An 18,586-nucleotide genomic window follows, 5' to 3' on the forward strand; every position below is an offset into this window, starting at 1 on the left:
AGATACATGATGATGGAAGGAGACTTGACTTGGTTTGGTGAACACACAGTAGACAGATAATGCATTATATAATTGTATACCTGAAACCAATGTCATCCTAATAAATTCAATTAAAAACTAAACTAGAAGAGATCCACACCTTAATCTTTCATAATCAAAATGTTAAAAGCAAAGGAAAAGACATCATCTTGAAAGCAGCAAAAAGAAGTGACTCATTACATATATTGAATCATCAATAAAATTAAAACTAATTTCTTATCGAAACAGTAAACTCCAGGATGCAGTCAAAAACTATATTCGAAGTGTTGAAAGAAAAAGACTGTCAACCCAAAATTTTATATCCAGCATGAAAATTGTTCAAAAATGAAGGAGAAAATAAGTATCCTAAAATAAACACGGAAAGACTTATTTACTAGCAAAGCAGCCATAAAAAAATACTCGAGTGAGTCCTTCAGGCTTAAAAGAAATAATATAAGATAGTAGTATAAAGCCATATGAAGAAAGAATTACATAGGTAAATATGAACATGTAAACTGTTATAATTTTGTCAATCAGTGTCACGCGAAGAAATTGAATAAAAAGGACAATGTAAAACATATTTTGACTCTTATATAATAATACAATAATTATAAAATACATTGATACATAAAATATATAAATATATAATTTGTATGGAAATAACAAAGAAGAGGGAAGGGAATGGAACTAGATAGAATTTTGCTTACTATTGAACTTAAGTTGGCATTAACCTGAATGAGATATAGCAGATATCTATAGACAAAAAGTAGCAGAGTAAACATTCTTCTCAAAGACCTATGGAAATTTTTTAGATAAAACCATGTGCTAATGCATAACATAAATTTTGATAAATTTAAAAGAATTTAAATTAAACAAAGTATTTCTTTTATTCTTGATGGAATGGAATTAGAAAGCAATAAAAGAGGCACTGGAAAATTCACAAACAAGTAGAGATTAAATATACTCTCAAGCAGCCCAAAAATCAAAGAAGAAGTCACAAAGAAAATGAGAAAATATTTTTTGATGTACAAAAGTAAAGGTAATAACTTATGAGCTGCAGAGAAATCAGTTCTCAGTGGGAAATTTATAGCTTTAAATCTCCACATTAAAAAAGAAAAGAAGTTTTTAAATGAATTACCTAATTTTCCACCTTAGGATACTAGAACCTGCAGCTCAAACTCAACCTAAAGCAAGCAAAGAAGGAAGTGATAAAGATTAGAGTAGAAATAAGTAAAATACCAAATAGGAAACTAACACAAATAAAGCTGGTTCTTTGAAAATGTCAAAAAAAACTGACTAATCTTTATCTACACTACTAATGAAATTATTAAAATCAGAAATGAAAGAAGATACATTACTATTAGCCTTACAGAAATAAATTAAATCATAAGGAAGACTATGATCAACTGTATGATGATAACAAATTAGATAAACTAAATGATATAGACAAATTCTCAGAAGACAAAAAAATCAAAACATAAAATGGTCCAAGTGAAAAGAACTATAACGAATGAGGAGACTGACTTAATAATCAGAACAGTATCTACAAAGAAACTCCCAAGACCAGAGGGCTTCATTGTTGAATTCTATCAAACATTTAAGAAAAAAAATTAATACCAATTTTCATAAACTTATAAAAAAATACAGAGGAGGGTAACAGTTTTTAACTCATTTTATGAGGCCAATTGTATCTTAATACTAAAAGCAGGTAACATTCACAAGAGAAAACTATAGACAAATATCACTTATAAATACAAATAAAAAAAGTTTTCAATATTCTCAACAAAATATTCAAAAAAAATCCACTTACATATAAAAGGGATTGCATACCATGACTTAGTGAGCTTTATTGTATGAATATTGTTTGAGCATTTGAAAATCATTGGGATATAGTATATTAATATAAAAAGCAAAATACACTTAATCATGTCAACAAACGCACAAGAAAGCATTTGATAACATCTTATGTCTTTTAATGATAAAGACAGTTAAACTCAAAAGAAAAGGGAACTTCCTCAACCTGATGAAAGGCATCTGCAGAAAAAGTTTTGTTAAGGCTAAAAACTTCCACCTGATCAGGCAGTGGCATGGTGGATAGAGCATGGGACTGGGATGCGGAAGACCCAGGTTTGAGATCCCGAGGTCGCCAGCTAGCTTGAGCGCAGGCTCATCTGGTTTGAGCAAGGCTCACCAGCTTGAGCCCAAGGAGCAAGGAGTCACTCATTCTGCTGTAAACTTCCACACCCCCCGGCTCAAGGCACATATGAGAAAACAACTAAGGTGCCTCAACGAAGAATTGATGCTTCTCATCTCTCTTCCTTCCTAGCTGTTTGTCCCTATCTGTCTCCCTGTCTGACTCTGTAAAAAAAAAAAAAAAAAAAAAAAGCTGAAAACTTCTTATCTAATATAAGGAGAAAAAAAATTCAGGTTAGAAAGGAAAACCTTGTTATTTTTATTTAAAGATAATATCATGTTATATATATGATGTTATTTAAGTATAATATGTTGTAAGAGATATATAAAAAATACAAAACACTATTAAAGCTAATAAATGAATTGAGCAAGGTCACAGGATCCAAGATCAATATACAAAGAGCATTTTCACATGGGCAATAAGCAATCTGAAATTAAATTAGAAACCTTTTTAATTTACAATTAAAAAATAAAATGGAAATAAACTTAACAGAAGCATTATGACACTTGTGCACTGAAAACTACTAAGCATCACATATTTAAGAAGATCTAAAAAAATGGAAATATATCTCAATTTTTATGGATTAAAAATATTTAATATTGTTAAAATGACAATACTCACTTAATTGATTAATAGATTCAATAGAAGACTTACTAAAAATCCCAGTTAACATTTTTTCAGAAATTGATAAGCTGATCATAAAATTCATATGAAGATTGAAGGAACAAAAAATATTAAAAATAATTTTCAAAAGAGAAAACAAAGTTGAAGTATTTATACCATTAAATTTAAAAACTTACTACAAAGCTCTAGTAATAAAGACACCATGGTATTGACATTAAATAAAAATTGAATAGACTTGAGAGTCCAGTAATAAACCCATAAATTTAGAAGCAATTAACTTTTGACACTACTTTCAAAACAATTCAATCTTGAAAGAATAACTGTTTTTGTCGGTTTTATTTTTTTTAAGATGGACACGATTCTTTTTTTTTTAAAGGTTTTTTTTTTATTTTATTTTATTCATTTTTAGAGAGGAGAGAGAGAGACAGAGAGGGAGAGAGAGGAGAGAGAGACAGAGAGAAGGGGGGAGGAGCTGGAAGCATAAACTCCCATATGTGCCTTGACCAGGCAAGCCTAGGGTTTTGAACTGGCAACCTCAGCATTTCCAGGTCGACGCTTTATCCACTGTGCCACCACAGGTCAGGCCTGTTTTTGTCGTTTTTGTTGTTGTTTTTTAACAAATAATGCTGGGACAACTAGGCATTCATATTTAAAAGAATGAATTTGGAATCCCACCTCACATTACACACAAAAACAACCTCAAAGTGGACTAAGGCCTAAATATAAGAGCTAAAACTATGAAACTCTTATAAGAAACCATAGGAGTACATATTTTTAACTTTGATTCTACCCATAGATTCTTGGGTAGAATACCAAAAGGACAAGCAACAACAAAAAATAGATAAATTAAACTTCACAAAATTTTTTTTTTTAAATTGTGCCTTAAATTATTAAGAAAGTGGAAAGAAAATCTGTACAATAAGAAAAAATATTTAAAAATCATATACAGTGTGTCCGTAAAGTCATGGTGCACTTTTGACCAGTCACAGGAAAGCAACAAAAGACAATAGCAATGTGAAATCTGCACCAAATAAAAGGAAAACCCTCCCAGTTTCTGTAGGATAATGTGGCAGCATGTGCGCATGCGCAGATGATGACATAACACCGTGTATACAACGGAGCAGCCCAACGGCCTTGCCAGTCGAGATGTGGATGATACAGAGGAAAGTTCAGTGTGTTCTGTGGCTTGCTAAATTCGAATCCGTGACCAAAGCACAACGTGAATATCGGCGTGTTTATAACGAAGCGCCACCACATAGGAAAAACATTACTCAGTGGGATAAGCAGTTGAAGGAAACCGGCAGTTTGGTGGAGAAACCCTGTTCTGGTAGGCCATCAGTCAGTGACGAGTCTGTAGAGGCTATATGGGATAGCTACCTAAGGAGCCCTAAAAATTCTGTGAGTGAGCCCACATTGAACTGCACTGATAGGTATGAAACTGGGAGAATTTTCCTTTTATTTGGTGCAGATTTCACATTTCTATTGTCTTTTGTTGCTTTTTTGTGACCAGTCAAAAGTGCACCATTACTTTACGAACACACTGTATTATATAAGGATTTAAAATTCAAATTACATAAAAAACTCCTAAAACGCAATAACAAAATTAGATAATGGGGCTTCTTTGGTAGTGATGAAAATTTCTATAATCAGAGGTGTGGTTGTACAACTTATGAAAATACTAAAAACAACAAACCGTACATTTTAGCAGGGTCAATATTAGGTATGTGGTTTACATGTCAACTAAAAACCCCAAAAAACTAATGGTAGTTTTCTATTGCAGAGGGGTATCTTATTCTCGGCCTCACCTCTGTGAAATAGACAATAAACAACCGGAAATTTATGCTGTGTATTAACTGGGTTTGTGAGAAAATTGAAAGTTGTTTTTTTTCTTTTAATTTATTCCCTTGTAATGAAGGATATATTTTTCTCCTAGATCTGTTTGCTTTGCTGATTTGTTTCATCAGAATTTATTATTAGATTTATCTTTTGTTTGTGCAGCATATGAGCTGAATAAAAGGGATAAGGAAGCCTATGTGCAAAGTTTGTGTAATAGGTCAAGTTATCTTTTTGGATTTTAATATATTGAAGTAAATACATAAATAATGGAAGAAATTATTTTGATTAATAATTAGTACTTACAAAGTCTTTTATAGGAAGAAAAACACTTTTTACGTTAATGAACTGCTTTTGTTGTAGCTAATCATATCTCCTATTTCATTGTTTTAGACATTCCATTTTAGTTGAATGTGTATAATGAATGTTGTGTTCATTGAGAATCTCAATCACTTTCCACATTGTGGTTTGATTTACGCCAGATTATGGGGCACAGACACTTGGTGTATTAAATAATTATGGTTTACCTTTATAATTTGTTCTGATATAATTCTATTTTCTCTTCTACTTATATATACCTTCACTATAGACTTTCATAATTTGATTTCTTTTTAATTCTTTTCTTTTTCAGTTATTGATTTTGATTTTTTCCCTTACTTGTTGTGTGTCACGTAGAAAGTTAGTATATTCATTTCTCAAAACTTCATAGGTAAATTTAAAACAATTTAATTTAAGCAACAGTGATTATATTTCTATAAAAGACATTTAAATATCTGTCATGGCTAGAAAAGTAAAATCTTTGTTCATATAAATTGATGTTTGACAAATATTAACATCAAAATATCACTTGGTATTTTCTGATATTCTGTTTGGTAAGTTGCAAAGACGTTGAATACGCTGCAGTGTTGTAGGTACCACCCACATGATGCCAAAAAGAGTTCTTTTATAGGTAAGAAACAAGGCTGAAATGAACTGAGTAATGAAAGGATGAGGTGGTCAGATGGTGGTTCTGAGAACTTTCTACCTTGCAACCCATCTATTGGCAGTTGTATCTGTTAAGGACGGATTGAAGTTTCATCAAGCTTCAAGGGCCTGAGCAAAGTAAGTAAATTTAACCAAAGTTTGGCCAGAAAAGATTTTCTTTTGACTTATCAGTGATGACAGCAATTCACCTAATTATGTATGAGTCAAATAATGGGAATTTGAAAAATCTCTGCCTGGCCTTGTGATAGGTAAACCAGGATGGCATCTGTGAGTCTTACTTAACTCATGCAAAGGGTATTTCTTTGCAATAAGAATGATGGGGGAGCCTGATCTGTGGTGGCACGGTGGATAAAGCATTGACCTGGAACACTGAGGTCCCAGGTTCAAAACCCTAGGTTTGCCTGGTCAAGGCACATATGTGAATTGATGCTTCCTGCTCCTCCCACCTTCTCTGTTTCTCTTACTCTTCTCCAAAATGAATAAAAAATAAACAAATAAAATAAAATTAGATTTTACTAACCTGTTATGAAGGACTGGATTAACTTTGGCCATTATGAATATTTCAGCTTACAGGGTAATTATTATACATATTTTATTGAAAATTAACCATTTGACATTTAGTATCACATATCAGACTAATAAATTCAATTAACAAGAGCCTGTCCTTGATAATGTGACTGAATTTTTAGTTTCTCTACAAAAAATGTTAATAAGTTTGAAAGACTGAGTACAAGATTTTTTGCTAAAGTCACAAAAGTAATAAAATCTCTTGGGACTAACACCTACTGGTATCAATCAATTCCCCTTAGCATCACCTTTGCTGCGCAAGAATTTTGTTGTTGTTATTTAGTTTTCTATAGTCTACATCAGAGGTTTTCAACCTTTCTTATCGAATGGCATACATAAACAAATTACTAAAATTCTGCAGCACACTGAAAAGTATGTCTTTTGCCAATTTAACCGAAAAAAAGTAAGTATAATTTTGATACATTTACACCAGATGGCTATTGTTGTATTGACTGTTGTAATTTTTTTTTTTTAATTTGACAATCTAAAGGAAAAGAGGTCAGTGCCCTTGCCTGATAAGTATTGCATTTTAAAAAATTCTTGTGATATACTGGTTTTGAAAATTGCTGATCTATGTCATTGTGAAAATGAGTTTGGTGAGTTGACTGTGGAATCAATTTGCACAAGTAAGAAGAGTAATTGAGGGGAATGAGCTATAAATGTATATTATAAATGAAAATGATTAATTGTCAGAATGCCACAGGTATAGGCAGAAAGCTGAATTTTCACAGTGAGCTACAACTAGATGTTCAGGAAGGACCAACATTCACATGCACTGAAAGTACAACGTGTGCAATGGGTTGACTATATGGAAAATTGGCATATTTTTTTCAAAAAGTAAATGTTGTTGGTTTAAGATGCTTATAGTTATATGATTTTTTATAGGCTGAAACATCTGTGTGCTGGAGCCATTGGATTCTACATTCAGCGAGTAATCAAACCTAGTTCCAGTGCTTTGAAGAAAGTATTTCTGAATCTACGGAAATTCATAATGCCTGCTATGGTAGGAGAATGATGTTTGGGTTAAATATTTTCCATTTCTATAGATAAAGAACCAGTCTGCTGAGTTAAAACTAAATCAACATTTGTACCTTGAATTTTAATTAGTAAGCAGAAAAGCAGACTACATACTATCCTTATATATATGTGTATATCTGCATGTATATTTTATACATAGTTTATATATAAAATATACAGTATTTGAGTATACCGACTTTAATAGCTCACATATTTCATATATATTAGGGTGAATTTTCTATGGATATTTGAGTATATATATAAGAATCTGTGTACATACATGTATTTGTATTTAAAATAACTGAGTTGATACACATAAAACTATACTAGAAAGTTGAATGTGGGTTAGACTTGTAAGAGAACGACCAAAAGTAATTACATTTGTATCATATCCTACTTTAAATGAAAAGTTATCAGTGGAGTCTTTGTAAAATTATTTTATATGTGTAAATAAATCTATAGATAGAAGATAGATAGATAGATAGATAGATAGATAGATAGATAGATAGATAGATAGATAGATAGAAAAGATGTTTTTAGTACAAGTATTTTGGAACATTAACAGAGTTTAAATCTGAGTGATAAAATTAACACTGTTTTGATAGTCTGAATTGTATCCCCGCAAATTCATCTGTTAAAGTTCTAACTTCACATTGAGACTCTATTTGGAGATAAGGCCTATAAAGAAGTAATTAAAGATGGTCATATGAGTGATCTTAACCCAATCTGACTGGTGTCCTAGTAAAAAGAGGTTAGGATTAGGAGAGAGCGCTGAGATGTTCACATACAGGGAAAAGGTCACACGAGGACACTGCAAGAAGGTGGCCACCTGCAAGCCCCGAGGATGAGCTTCAGAGATACCAAACCAGCCAACACCTTGATCTTGGATTTCTGGCCTCCAGAACTGTGAGAAGATCAATTTCTGTTTTTTAAGCTACCCAGCCTATCGTGTTTCTGTTATGGCAGCCCAATATACAAATCTTGATTTCTACTTCCATATTTAAATGTTTCTGAAGGGGTCCTGGAAACCCTGTCAGGAATTCTATGGGGGTAACAGTAACGCTAAAACATCTTTTATTTCCCACCTTCTATTCATATTTGCCAAAATGACAAAAAAGCAGCCATGAGCAAAACTTCTGGTGCCTTAGCGTCATTCAAGGTAATGGCATCAATAGAAAAAGAATAAAATCTTACCATTTTGACAACGTGGATGGGGGTTATTATGCTAAGTAAAATAATGCAGACAAAGACAAATATCATATGATTTCACTTATATGTTGAATAAAAAAAAAAACCAAAATAAAACAAAATAAAGAAACAGAAACAGACTGGTAGATACAGAGAACAAACTGATGGTTGCCAGGTGGGAGGGGGCTTGAGAAACAGGGTAAAAAAAGTGAAGAGATTACTAAGTATAAACAGGCAGTATACAAAACAGTTAAAAGGACTGAGAGTACTGCATAGGGAATAAAATCAGGAATATAATAACTATGGATCATTCCAGGTGGATACCAGATTTATTGAGACAATCACTTTTTAAGTTATAAAATGTCTAACCACTATGCAGTACACTGAAACAACATAATATTGAATATCAACTGCAATTGAAAAAAATACATAGCAACACCAACTAGTAACCACTGGATTATGCAGCTCTACATTCGCACAAGAAAAATGATCATAGAAACAACCAGCAACATGATAAAGAATTTTATTCACATATTAATTTTAATATCAATAAATATTGATTCTTGGTGCATATCATTGTAATATTTGGTGTGACAATGTAGAAAATAAGCATAAAACAATTTTGTTGCATACCACAGTAAAATGATTGTCCCCAGGAATATAACTGGTGATTATTTGAATGCAAGCAAAGTAGCAGCTCTTACATATTTATGTATTATTATTTTTTTAAGTTTACTTTATTAGGGTGACATTTGCTAATAAAATTACAAACTATTTTCAGGTGTACAATTCTATAATGCATTATCTGCGTATTGTACTGTGTGCTCACCATCCCTAGTCAAGTCCCATCACCCTTTATTTCTCCTTTACCTTCTTAACCTCCCCCCATTCATTTTCCTTCTTGTAATCACCACACTCTTATCTATGAGTTGTTTTTCTCTTTGCTTCATTCCTTTCTCTTTTTCATCCATCCCCCCAACCATCTTTCCCTCTAACAGCTGCCAGTTTGTTCTCTGTATCTATAAGTCTGTTTCTGTTTTGTTTGTTAGTTGTATTTGTTCATTGGATTTCACATATAAGGGAAATCACATGGCATTTGTCTTCCTCTGACTGGCTTATTTCACTTAACATAATTCTCTCCAGGTCCATCCATGCTGTCGCAAATGTTTATCCTTCTTTTTATGCTGAGTCGTATTCCATTGTGTAAATGTACTACTCATCTACTGATGGGTACTTGGGCAGCTTCCAAATCTTGGCTATTATAAATAATGCTGCAATGGACTTAGAAGTGCATATATTCTTTTGAATTAGTGTTTCAGGTTTCATCGTATATATTCCCGGAAGTGGAATCACTGGGTCATAAGGCAGTTCCATTTATAATTTTTTGAAAAAACTCCATACTGTTTTCCAGAGTGGCTGCGCCGCTCACCAACAGTGCTTTAGGGTTTCCTTTTTTCTACATCCTCAATGTAGAAAACTTGTTATTTGCTGATTTATTGATAATAGCCATTCAGGTGTGAGGAGATATCTAATTTTGATTTTAATTTGCATTTTTCAGATCATTAATTATGTTGAGCATCCTTTCAAATATCTGTGTGTCCTCTTTGGAGAAGTATCTATTTAGTTCCTTTGTCCATTTTTTTTAAATTCACATTTTGGTGTTGTTATGTAAGTTCTTATAAATTTTGGATAACAATTACTCTTCATAAATGCACTATTAGTGAATATGTTCTCTCATTCAGTGGATTGTCTTTTCATTTGTTGATGGTTTTCTTTGTTGTGTAAAAACTTTTTAGTTTGTTGTAGTCCCATTTGTTTACTTTTTCTTTTGTTTCATTTGCCCAAAGAGATATATAAGAAAAAGAATATTGCTCAAAAAATGTCCAAGATTTCACTGCTTTTATTTTCTTCTAGAATTTTTATGGTTTGAGTCTTTAACACATTTTGAGTTTATTCTTGTGTATGGTGTAAGAATGTAGTCTAGCTTTATTTTTTTGTACAAATTATTTGTTGAGTAGACTGTCTTTATTTATTGTATGTTCTTGCTTTCTTTGTCAAAGATTAATTGACCAGAAAGGAGTGGGTTTATTTCTGGGCTCTTTACTCTGTTCCACTGATCTATAAGTCTGTTTCTTGGCCTATATTATGTTGGGTTTTTTACTTTGGCTTTGTACTATAGTTTGAGAGTGGAGCTATTGCTTTCCCCCAGGCCAATGCCATATAAAAGGGAGTGCTCCACTCAAAAAGATGGAGAGTGACTCAACACAGAGATCATGGCAGCTGTCTCTTCAGCTCTCTTGCCAGAGTCATAAACCCCAGGTGCTCCTTATGCAGCTCTATTCTCTCTGTTCTCCTTCTACTGGAGCTCAAGGTGAGTAGCTGTGAATGAGATTTTGTGCATTGTTCCTTTAAGAGGGTGCCTGTGTCTCCAACAGATCTCCTGTCTTTCCCTTGAGGACAGAATCCCTCCTGATTTCACAGCCAGATGTTACATGAGTGCCTCTTCCCAGCTCTGGTGCTCTGGGCTCGGAAGTCTGGTTTGGGGTTGAGATCCCACGTTTCTCAGAGGGAACTTTTGCAGCTGAGAGATTCTTTTGAAATTTCAGCTGCATTCATGTGGATGGAGTTAGCTCTTTTTGTATTTTTTACACTTCTTACTAGTCTCGATTTAGCTTCTTTTATAAATTCTTGGTTGTAAGACTTCTCTTCAGGTAGCTTCAGTTGGTTATTCAGACTGATCTCTCTATATTTTAATTGTAATTCCAGTTTGGTCCAGGGAGCAGGTGAGTGTACCCTTCCCTTCCTCCACTACCACCTTGAAATAGTAGCACTTTTGTTTTCAGGGTTTCTTTCTTTCTTTTTTTTTTTTTTTTGTATTTTTCATGGAATATCAGTTGTTCTTGAAAGAAAGATTGATTTGTAGATTATGTTTATTTATAGTTGGGTATTTGGCAAGTATTTTCTCAAAATTAAATGATGTGAGCCTGCAGGTTTGAGCAAAGCTCACCAGTTTGGACCCAAGGTCGCTGGCTTGAGCAAAGGGTTACTCGGTCTGCTGAAGGCCCACGGTCAAGGCACATATGAGAAAGCAATCAATGAACAACTAAGGTGTTGCAATGAAAAACTGATGATTGATGCTTCTCATCTCTCTCCCTTCCTGTCTGTCTGTCCCTATCTATCCCTCTCTCTGACTCTCTCTGTCTCTGTAAAAAAAAAAAAATAATGATGTGAGCCTGTCACTTCATAAAAGATGACTGACAGTGTTGTGTGCCAATATTAAAATTTGAATGTTCAAAATGAATGTTAGAATTTTGGACAATTTGAATACACTACCATGAGTCCAACAGCTTCTGAATACTTAAACCTTTTTCTGTTGAGACTGGAAGTAATAATATAAATGTGATTTTTTTAATATTATAAAATGTAATGTGTAAACAGATATAGTATTTTAGTAGTTTAATGAAACTGTTTATACTATACTATTTTTAAAGTTTTGTTGTAGTATAATAGAAGAATATCAATAATTTTATAAAAGCTAATTAAAACATCCTTATCTTCCTTAATTACATATTTATATGAACGTACATTTTCTTCACATGTCAACCAGAACATCTTGCAATAGATCAAATGCAGATACAGATATGAGAATTCAGTCAAACACCAAAGAGATTTGCAAAATGGTAAAACAATGTGTTATTCTTCTTGATAATTTATTTTTGTTAAAATATAGGTGTTTGTCATAAAAGTCTGTTATTTGTTTTTAATAGGCTTATTATTATTTTAACATGGTTAATACATATTTTAATGTTTTGAGTACAGTAAATTTCTAATATAGTAAATATGGTTAATTATATCCTACCTAAAATAAAATTATTAGCATTTTTCAATACTTTTTCATGTGTGTGAAGGGTTCTAGAGACCAAAAAGTTCCATAACACTGAAAGTGTTATTTCCATGAGAAGACATTTTAAAGAAACCTGGATAGCTCTTTATAATTAAATATCTCAATACTTCTACTAGCTTTATGTAGGTAGAATTTATTCATATTGTAAGCAGTTATAGTCTCTAATTCATTTCTTTATTTAGCCAATAAATGCTAGCACTACTTTAGGTGATTGAGATATGGCAGAGAAAAAAATAACAAGAACTATTTTGCTTTCATTGAGCCTGTGTACTAATAATATAGACATGAGTATATAAACAAATATATAAAATATAATACTTCTATATTATAAATATACTCCTAAGTCATTCATAAAGAATTTAAAAGTATTTATATCACACCCAGATGAATTTTAAATCATAAAATATGAGAGTAGATTTTATTACTCTTTGAGATAGGTTAGCTTCTAATTTAAACCAGTTTGTCTGGTTCATCTGTATATGAATATTTGGATGCAAACCAGAACTTTCATTAGCCAAAATGGTGCAAAAACCATATCATTTAGTCTCTGAAATCTACTCCATATGGTCTTCTAGACAATTAAGTCAGCTGATTTCATTTCCTAGGCATTCTAGACTTGGATGTTATCACTTGTCCTGCCTCTTTTAGTTCAAGGTATTGTGTGATCTATTAGGACCACAATCTAACTGTAATATATTTCAGGCTGATGGAAGGAAATGAGCTCTATTTAATATTATAAGCTATGTAGGATTAGCTTTTGCCAGTTTTATCTTCTTCTTTGTGCTTTCCCACTAATCTTCTGAGCTGCGATCATCTTCTTGCAGTTTTGGCACCACTAACCTACCTTTAATTTTCATCTCAAAGATTCAAATTTTATAACTCTTCAGCAACTCTTTTTCAAATTGGGACTATTTCCATATTCTCTTACAAAAATGCTGGTACACGTAATAGTCAAGTTAATTATTTTTGCAAGTGTGGTCACAGAAACAGTGTATTTTAAAATCCATTTATAAGGGATCAATTTTCACCAATTGCTAAGTTTGGTTGGGTCAAAAATTATAAAATATTCTATAGGTAATTAAAAAAAAGTTTTTAAAGATAATTGGAAGTTTTTAAACACAAAAACATACACACACATACATTGCAAAGCTTGGGGCACAAAGGTCAGGATGACTGTTTCTAATGTTTAGGAAATAAGCTGTGTAAGAAATGTCAGAAACTGATGTGGGTGACCTTTGTTTTCTGCAGCACCAAGTAGATGATTATTTAGACAAGCATCAGAAGCTATAAGAAAACCTGGTCTAGGATCTGCTCAAGATCATGAGATGCTTTTTGTTGTTTAAAGGAACAATATTAGCTGCTGTTGCTCTTCTGCCTTACAAATCACATGAAAGTTCTTCTGATTGGTTGAATTTAATCTCTTACTGTATACGCAAGTGATTGTAGGAAATGTAGTTCTCAAGTTTCCACACTCTGTAGAGGAAGGCATAGAAAATTTTGGGGATGAGGTTGATTATTGGAAAATAAAAATAATATCCAAGCCCTGGCCAGTTGGCTCAGTGGTAGAGCATCGGCCTGGCGTGCAAGGGGTCCCGGGTTCGATTCCTGGCCAGGGCACACAGGAGAAGCGCCCATCTGCTTCTCCACCCCTCCCCCTCTCCTTCCTCTCTGTCTCTCTCTTCCCCTCCCGCAGCCAAGGCTCCATTGGAGCAAAGATGGTCCGGGCGTTGGGGATGGCTCCGTGGCCTCTGCCCCAGCTGCTAGAGTGGCTCTGGTCATGACAGAGCGATGCCCGGCGGGGCAGAGCATCGCCCCCTGGTGGGCAGAGCGTCGCCCCTGGTGGGCGTGCCGGGTGGATACCGGTCGGGCACATTCTCTCCCCGTTTCCAGCTTCGGAAAAATACAAAAAAAATAATAATAATAATAATAATATCCAGCACATCAAAATAGTAAGTATGTCAAGTTAAAGACTCCATAGTTAAATCTGAAGATAAAAAGTAATAAACTATGCCTTATGAAGTATCTGGTTAGCAAATAACTAGATATGTTAGAAAAATCTTTTTGTGATGATAGAAGAAGTCAAACGTCTTGGAGAAAATACAATTTTAGTAAAGGGTAAGAGAACATTAAGTTACAAAAGGATAATAATAAATATAAAGTACTGACAAGGGTAGCGATGAATGCATCAGTCAGTTCAAGGAAGAATGATTGTGCCTGGCAGTGTTGTAAGCTTTGGAGTCCAACTACTATAATTACATGTTCCCAATCTCAAGAATCTTACTTCTTCTTCAGAGGAGGTAAATAACAAAACAAACAAACAAGACAATCTTACTTGTGAGTAAATAATCAGTTTCATGATAAGGAATAGCAGGAAATGAGATTTAAATAGAGTGGTCAAGAAAAGTCTCTCTGAAAATATAACAATTGCGCTGAGACTTAGAGTTTGAAACAAGTCTTACAATAGACATGGAAGATGGCTTCAGTGAGTGAGAATAATAAGCCTCAGACACTGAGAAGTGAGGAAAGTTTTAAGGTGTTCAAAAAACTGAATGAGGGTTACTATGGCTGGAATATACTAAGTACGGGGAGACAAGAATAACTTTACGTTAGAGAGGTACACAAAAGTCAGATCATGTGAGGTCTTGGCATAAGCAGTAGAGCTGAAGAAAAGTCATTGTGGTTAGTGAAGGTGAGTGAGAAGCAGAATGACATATTATGAAGACAGCAGTAGGCAAGGTGAGCTCACGTAAGCACCTTTAGTTCTCATAAACATTGGCGAACTTTTTAAGATGTATGAGAAGCCACTAAAGGATTTTAAGTATTGGTAAGTATTGGTTTAGAGATTGGTAATACCTGATTGGAGAACTATTTAGAATTTGGATGGGACAATTTCTAAAAAGAAAAGAAAACAAAAATGGGAAATTTTATGAATAAAAATGTTAGGGGAAACAATCAAACTGTTATGCAAAGATAAAAACAAACAGAAAATACTCTTTTTTGAGAATGTGACTACACTTATGAAATAAGTAGAAGATAAAATTTAACCAAATCCTCACTTGCCCTTTACTTCATTTAAGGTGTCACTTATGATGAATTACTTACCATTGTATTTGTATTTCTTTTTTATGCTTTTAAACATTATGTTTGCATATTTTTTTATAATTGGTTAAATCCCTTTATGTAATCAGTTTTAAATTTATTTTTAGTTATATCACATAATTTCATTGCTCTTTTTGTTTTTAACTTTGTTCATTGCTAAGGTGATTTTTCAGCCTTTGTAGTATCAAAAAGAAAAAAAAAACAACTTTAAATTATTGGAAATAAAAACTGTAAACTATAAAATAGCCTGCACAATTCTTTTAAGAGAGGAATAGAAGGATTATATTTTACATAGAGGGAAGATTTAGATCAAAATTTAAAGAGAAAACCTTTGGCATGTACTTAAAGAACTTATGATGTGCTAAAGCCATGAAGTCATTTATTTTGTAAGACTTTGCATTCCAGTCTACTTATTATATTATTCAGTTTTGTAATAACTAGTAGTTATCACTACTTTAAATTATTTTAGGACCTATTTCTTTGTAGATCAGTGTGCCAGGCTGTGAGAAGAACATGATATTTCTTCTGAAGTCAGACTTAGAAGAAAATTTTCCTTTAGTGATATAAACTACATTTACTTTGCAGGAATTTAACATTGAGATTTCAAATCCAAAATGTAAAAGGTCCAATCTAAATTAAATATGGATTGAAGACACACATAAACAGATGTTAGAAGAGGCACAGAGTAAAGATAAATTTTGAGAGAATACACTAAAATTTGAAAGTTTGTATTTGTTTATGCCACAGATGGGGAAATTGAGAAATTGCTATTTTAAAATACAATCTCTTATGTTTGCACAATACTTTATAGTGTCAAAGATTTTATGCTTTAATATGCTTATAATGAATATCAGAATAATCCTTGAGCAGCCAATTTCCCAAGTGTGTGAATGGAGTGGGAGCCAAGTAGATGAGACAGTGGCCCGTATCTTATATGTGACAGGTGTGAGCTCGGACCTTCTCACCTTGTAATCTCCTTTTCAAAGATCTTTTCACTATGCCATGCATAGTAAGAAAAGGAAAAGTAAGTTCAATCTTTCCATTACTAAAAGAAATTAATTGTGATTCTTATACTTATGTATAAATAAAGTAAAACTCACCAGTGTTGTTTGGTGCCTTTTTGGTGACAGAAATGACACAGTTTGGTTTTGTGAACAAGTTCAGTGAAGGTCAAATATCAGCAGCTCTCAGTTAGTATGTACTAACTATGACCCAGATAGTTTCTTCATGCATATTGTAATTTCCGTTTTAGAAATGAGGAAATCTCTGTGTCTCTACTATATTAATCAGGGGTCTGAGTTGTAATCCACAGAAGCTACTCTGGCTAATTTAAGGACTTTATTTAAGAATATTAATAATTCCCCAGTTCTCTGGGAACACTAGAGAGTCTGGTTTAGAGGTTGAGTAGCCAGGACCTGTACCAGCCTGGCTGGCACACTTCAGAGACTCCACTGAATGTGACACGGGCATAAACCATGGGAGACCACTGGGGTGTGGCCATCTGTCTCTCTGCCATGCTCTACAGCTTCACCAGAAAGAAATGACTCATAGTAACTTCTCTAGTTTGAGTGAAATAATCTCACAATAGTGCAAGTGATTTTTTAAGTCTAGATCACAGGCTAGAGTCACATCACTCCATCTCATGAGTGAATTGAAAGGAAGCTGGGAAACCAAGGTGTGTCCCCCTCCTTTTCCCTTGAAACTAGGGTTGATAAAGTGGTACATTCTCTAAAAAGGACTTATGATTAAAATGTATCTGGATGCCAAAATCATGACATATATCCACTATCCCACCATGGTGAATTTCAAAAAATGGCCTGAAATTCTTCCTTTACAATGTAAGTAGTACAGCTCTTCCTAGCAAAAGGTAATGCCTCCTTCCAAACGTTGAACACAGAAGGACGTGTGGCTTCCTTTCACAATGCAGTGACCCAGAAGTGGTACCATGCTGGCTCCAAGCCTCGGCTCATGAACACCCATGCTTCTGCTGTCCCTCTAAGTACTCTGCTGCCACAATGGGGACAATTGCCAGATAACATCCTAAAGAATGGAGAGATAATGAAGCTGACAATATTGTCACAGACTTGGCCCGGACTCATGAGAGAGCCAAATAGGAGACCCCAGGCAACCTGCAGTTGAGTAGAGATGCATCCGTGAGTTCCACCGAGTCAACCAACCTGATCTACACCGAAGAAGCATCTAGCTGACCTGCCAACTGTGAGTCATTTATTAATTTATTTTTATTGGTTTATTTATTTATATATTTTTAAAAATTAAATGTATTAGAGTGACATTGGTTAATAGGATCATATAGATTTCAAGTCACGAGCCATTTCTGCTTGATATTGTAAGTGAGACTTGAGATGGTTTATATGCCACAAAAGCGAGGATACACTTACAAAACTGATATCTGTTCAAGGCATTCCTGTGCCCCAGGGGCTCCACATAATTGAAATTCCTTGGAAGGTAGATGTATGTACGGTGAACTTCTTAGATCATACTATAGAATATAGACAATTGGTGTGGCTCTCTGCATGTATTGATAGATGTTTGTGGTTCCACTGTGTGCTGTGAAGGGACAGCCCCAAAGGGGTTTCCTTCACAAGGTTTCAAATGACTCTAATGCTAACATCACAGCCTTTTGATGTAAGTTGATTTATTTATTTGCCCATTCTCATTGAACTGCACATACTTAGAATTGTAGTGTTCTTCTTACCCGAATACACCCTCACTAGTTGTTTACTGTAAGATTTGCAACATTGGCACCTCCCTCTGACAGCAGGGTAATGCAGCTTAATGAAATATTTGAAAAGTCCGATGAACTGCACAGAAGAAATGTGCTTTTTTTAATTCTAAATTATGTTTCTTAATAGCATTTTTTCCCCACATCTGTGTAGCTTGTGGCTTCATTCAACCAGCCATCTGCCTCATAGTCACATCAAATGCACCAAACACTAGGTCTGCGAATGACTCACAGAGACAAATTGTCAAGGTGTGATACAATGTGGAAGTTGTTCTCCATCAGTTTGGCAAAATAATGCAAATTACTAACAATCTTTTTCAATAATGTTTCTTGTGTTTATGATGATTGTGATACTTTAAAATCTCTTTTCACCAGGCATCAGAGAATATTATTAACTTCATCATATTATTACTAG

This window comes from Saccopteryx leptura, chromosome 5, assembly GCF_036850995.1.
Source record: "Saccopteryx leptura isolate mSacLep1 chromosome 5, mSacLep1_pri_phased_curated, whole genome shotgun sequence".
Lineage (NCBI taxonomy): Eukaryota > Metazoa > Chordata > Mammalia > Chiroptera > Emballonuridae > Saccopteryx > Saccopteryx leptura.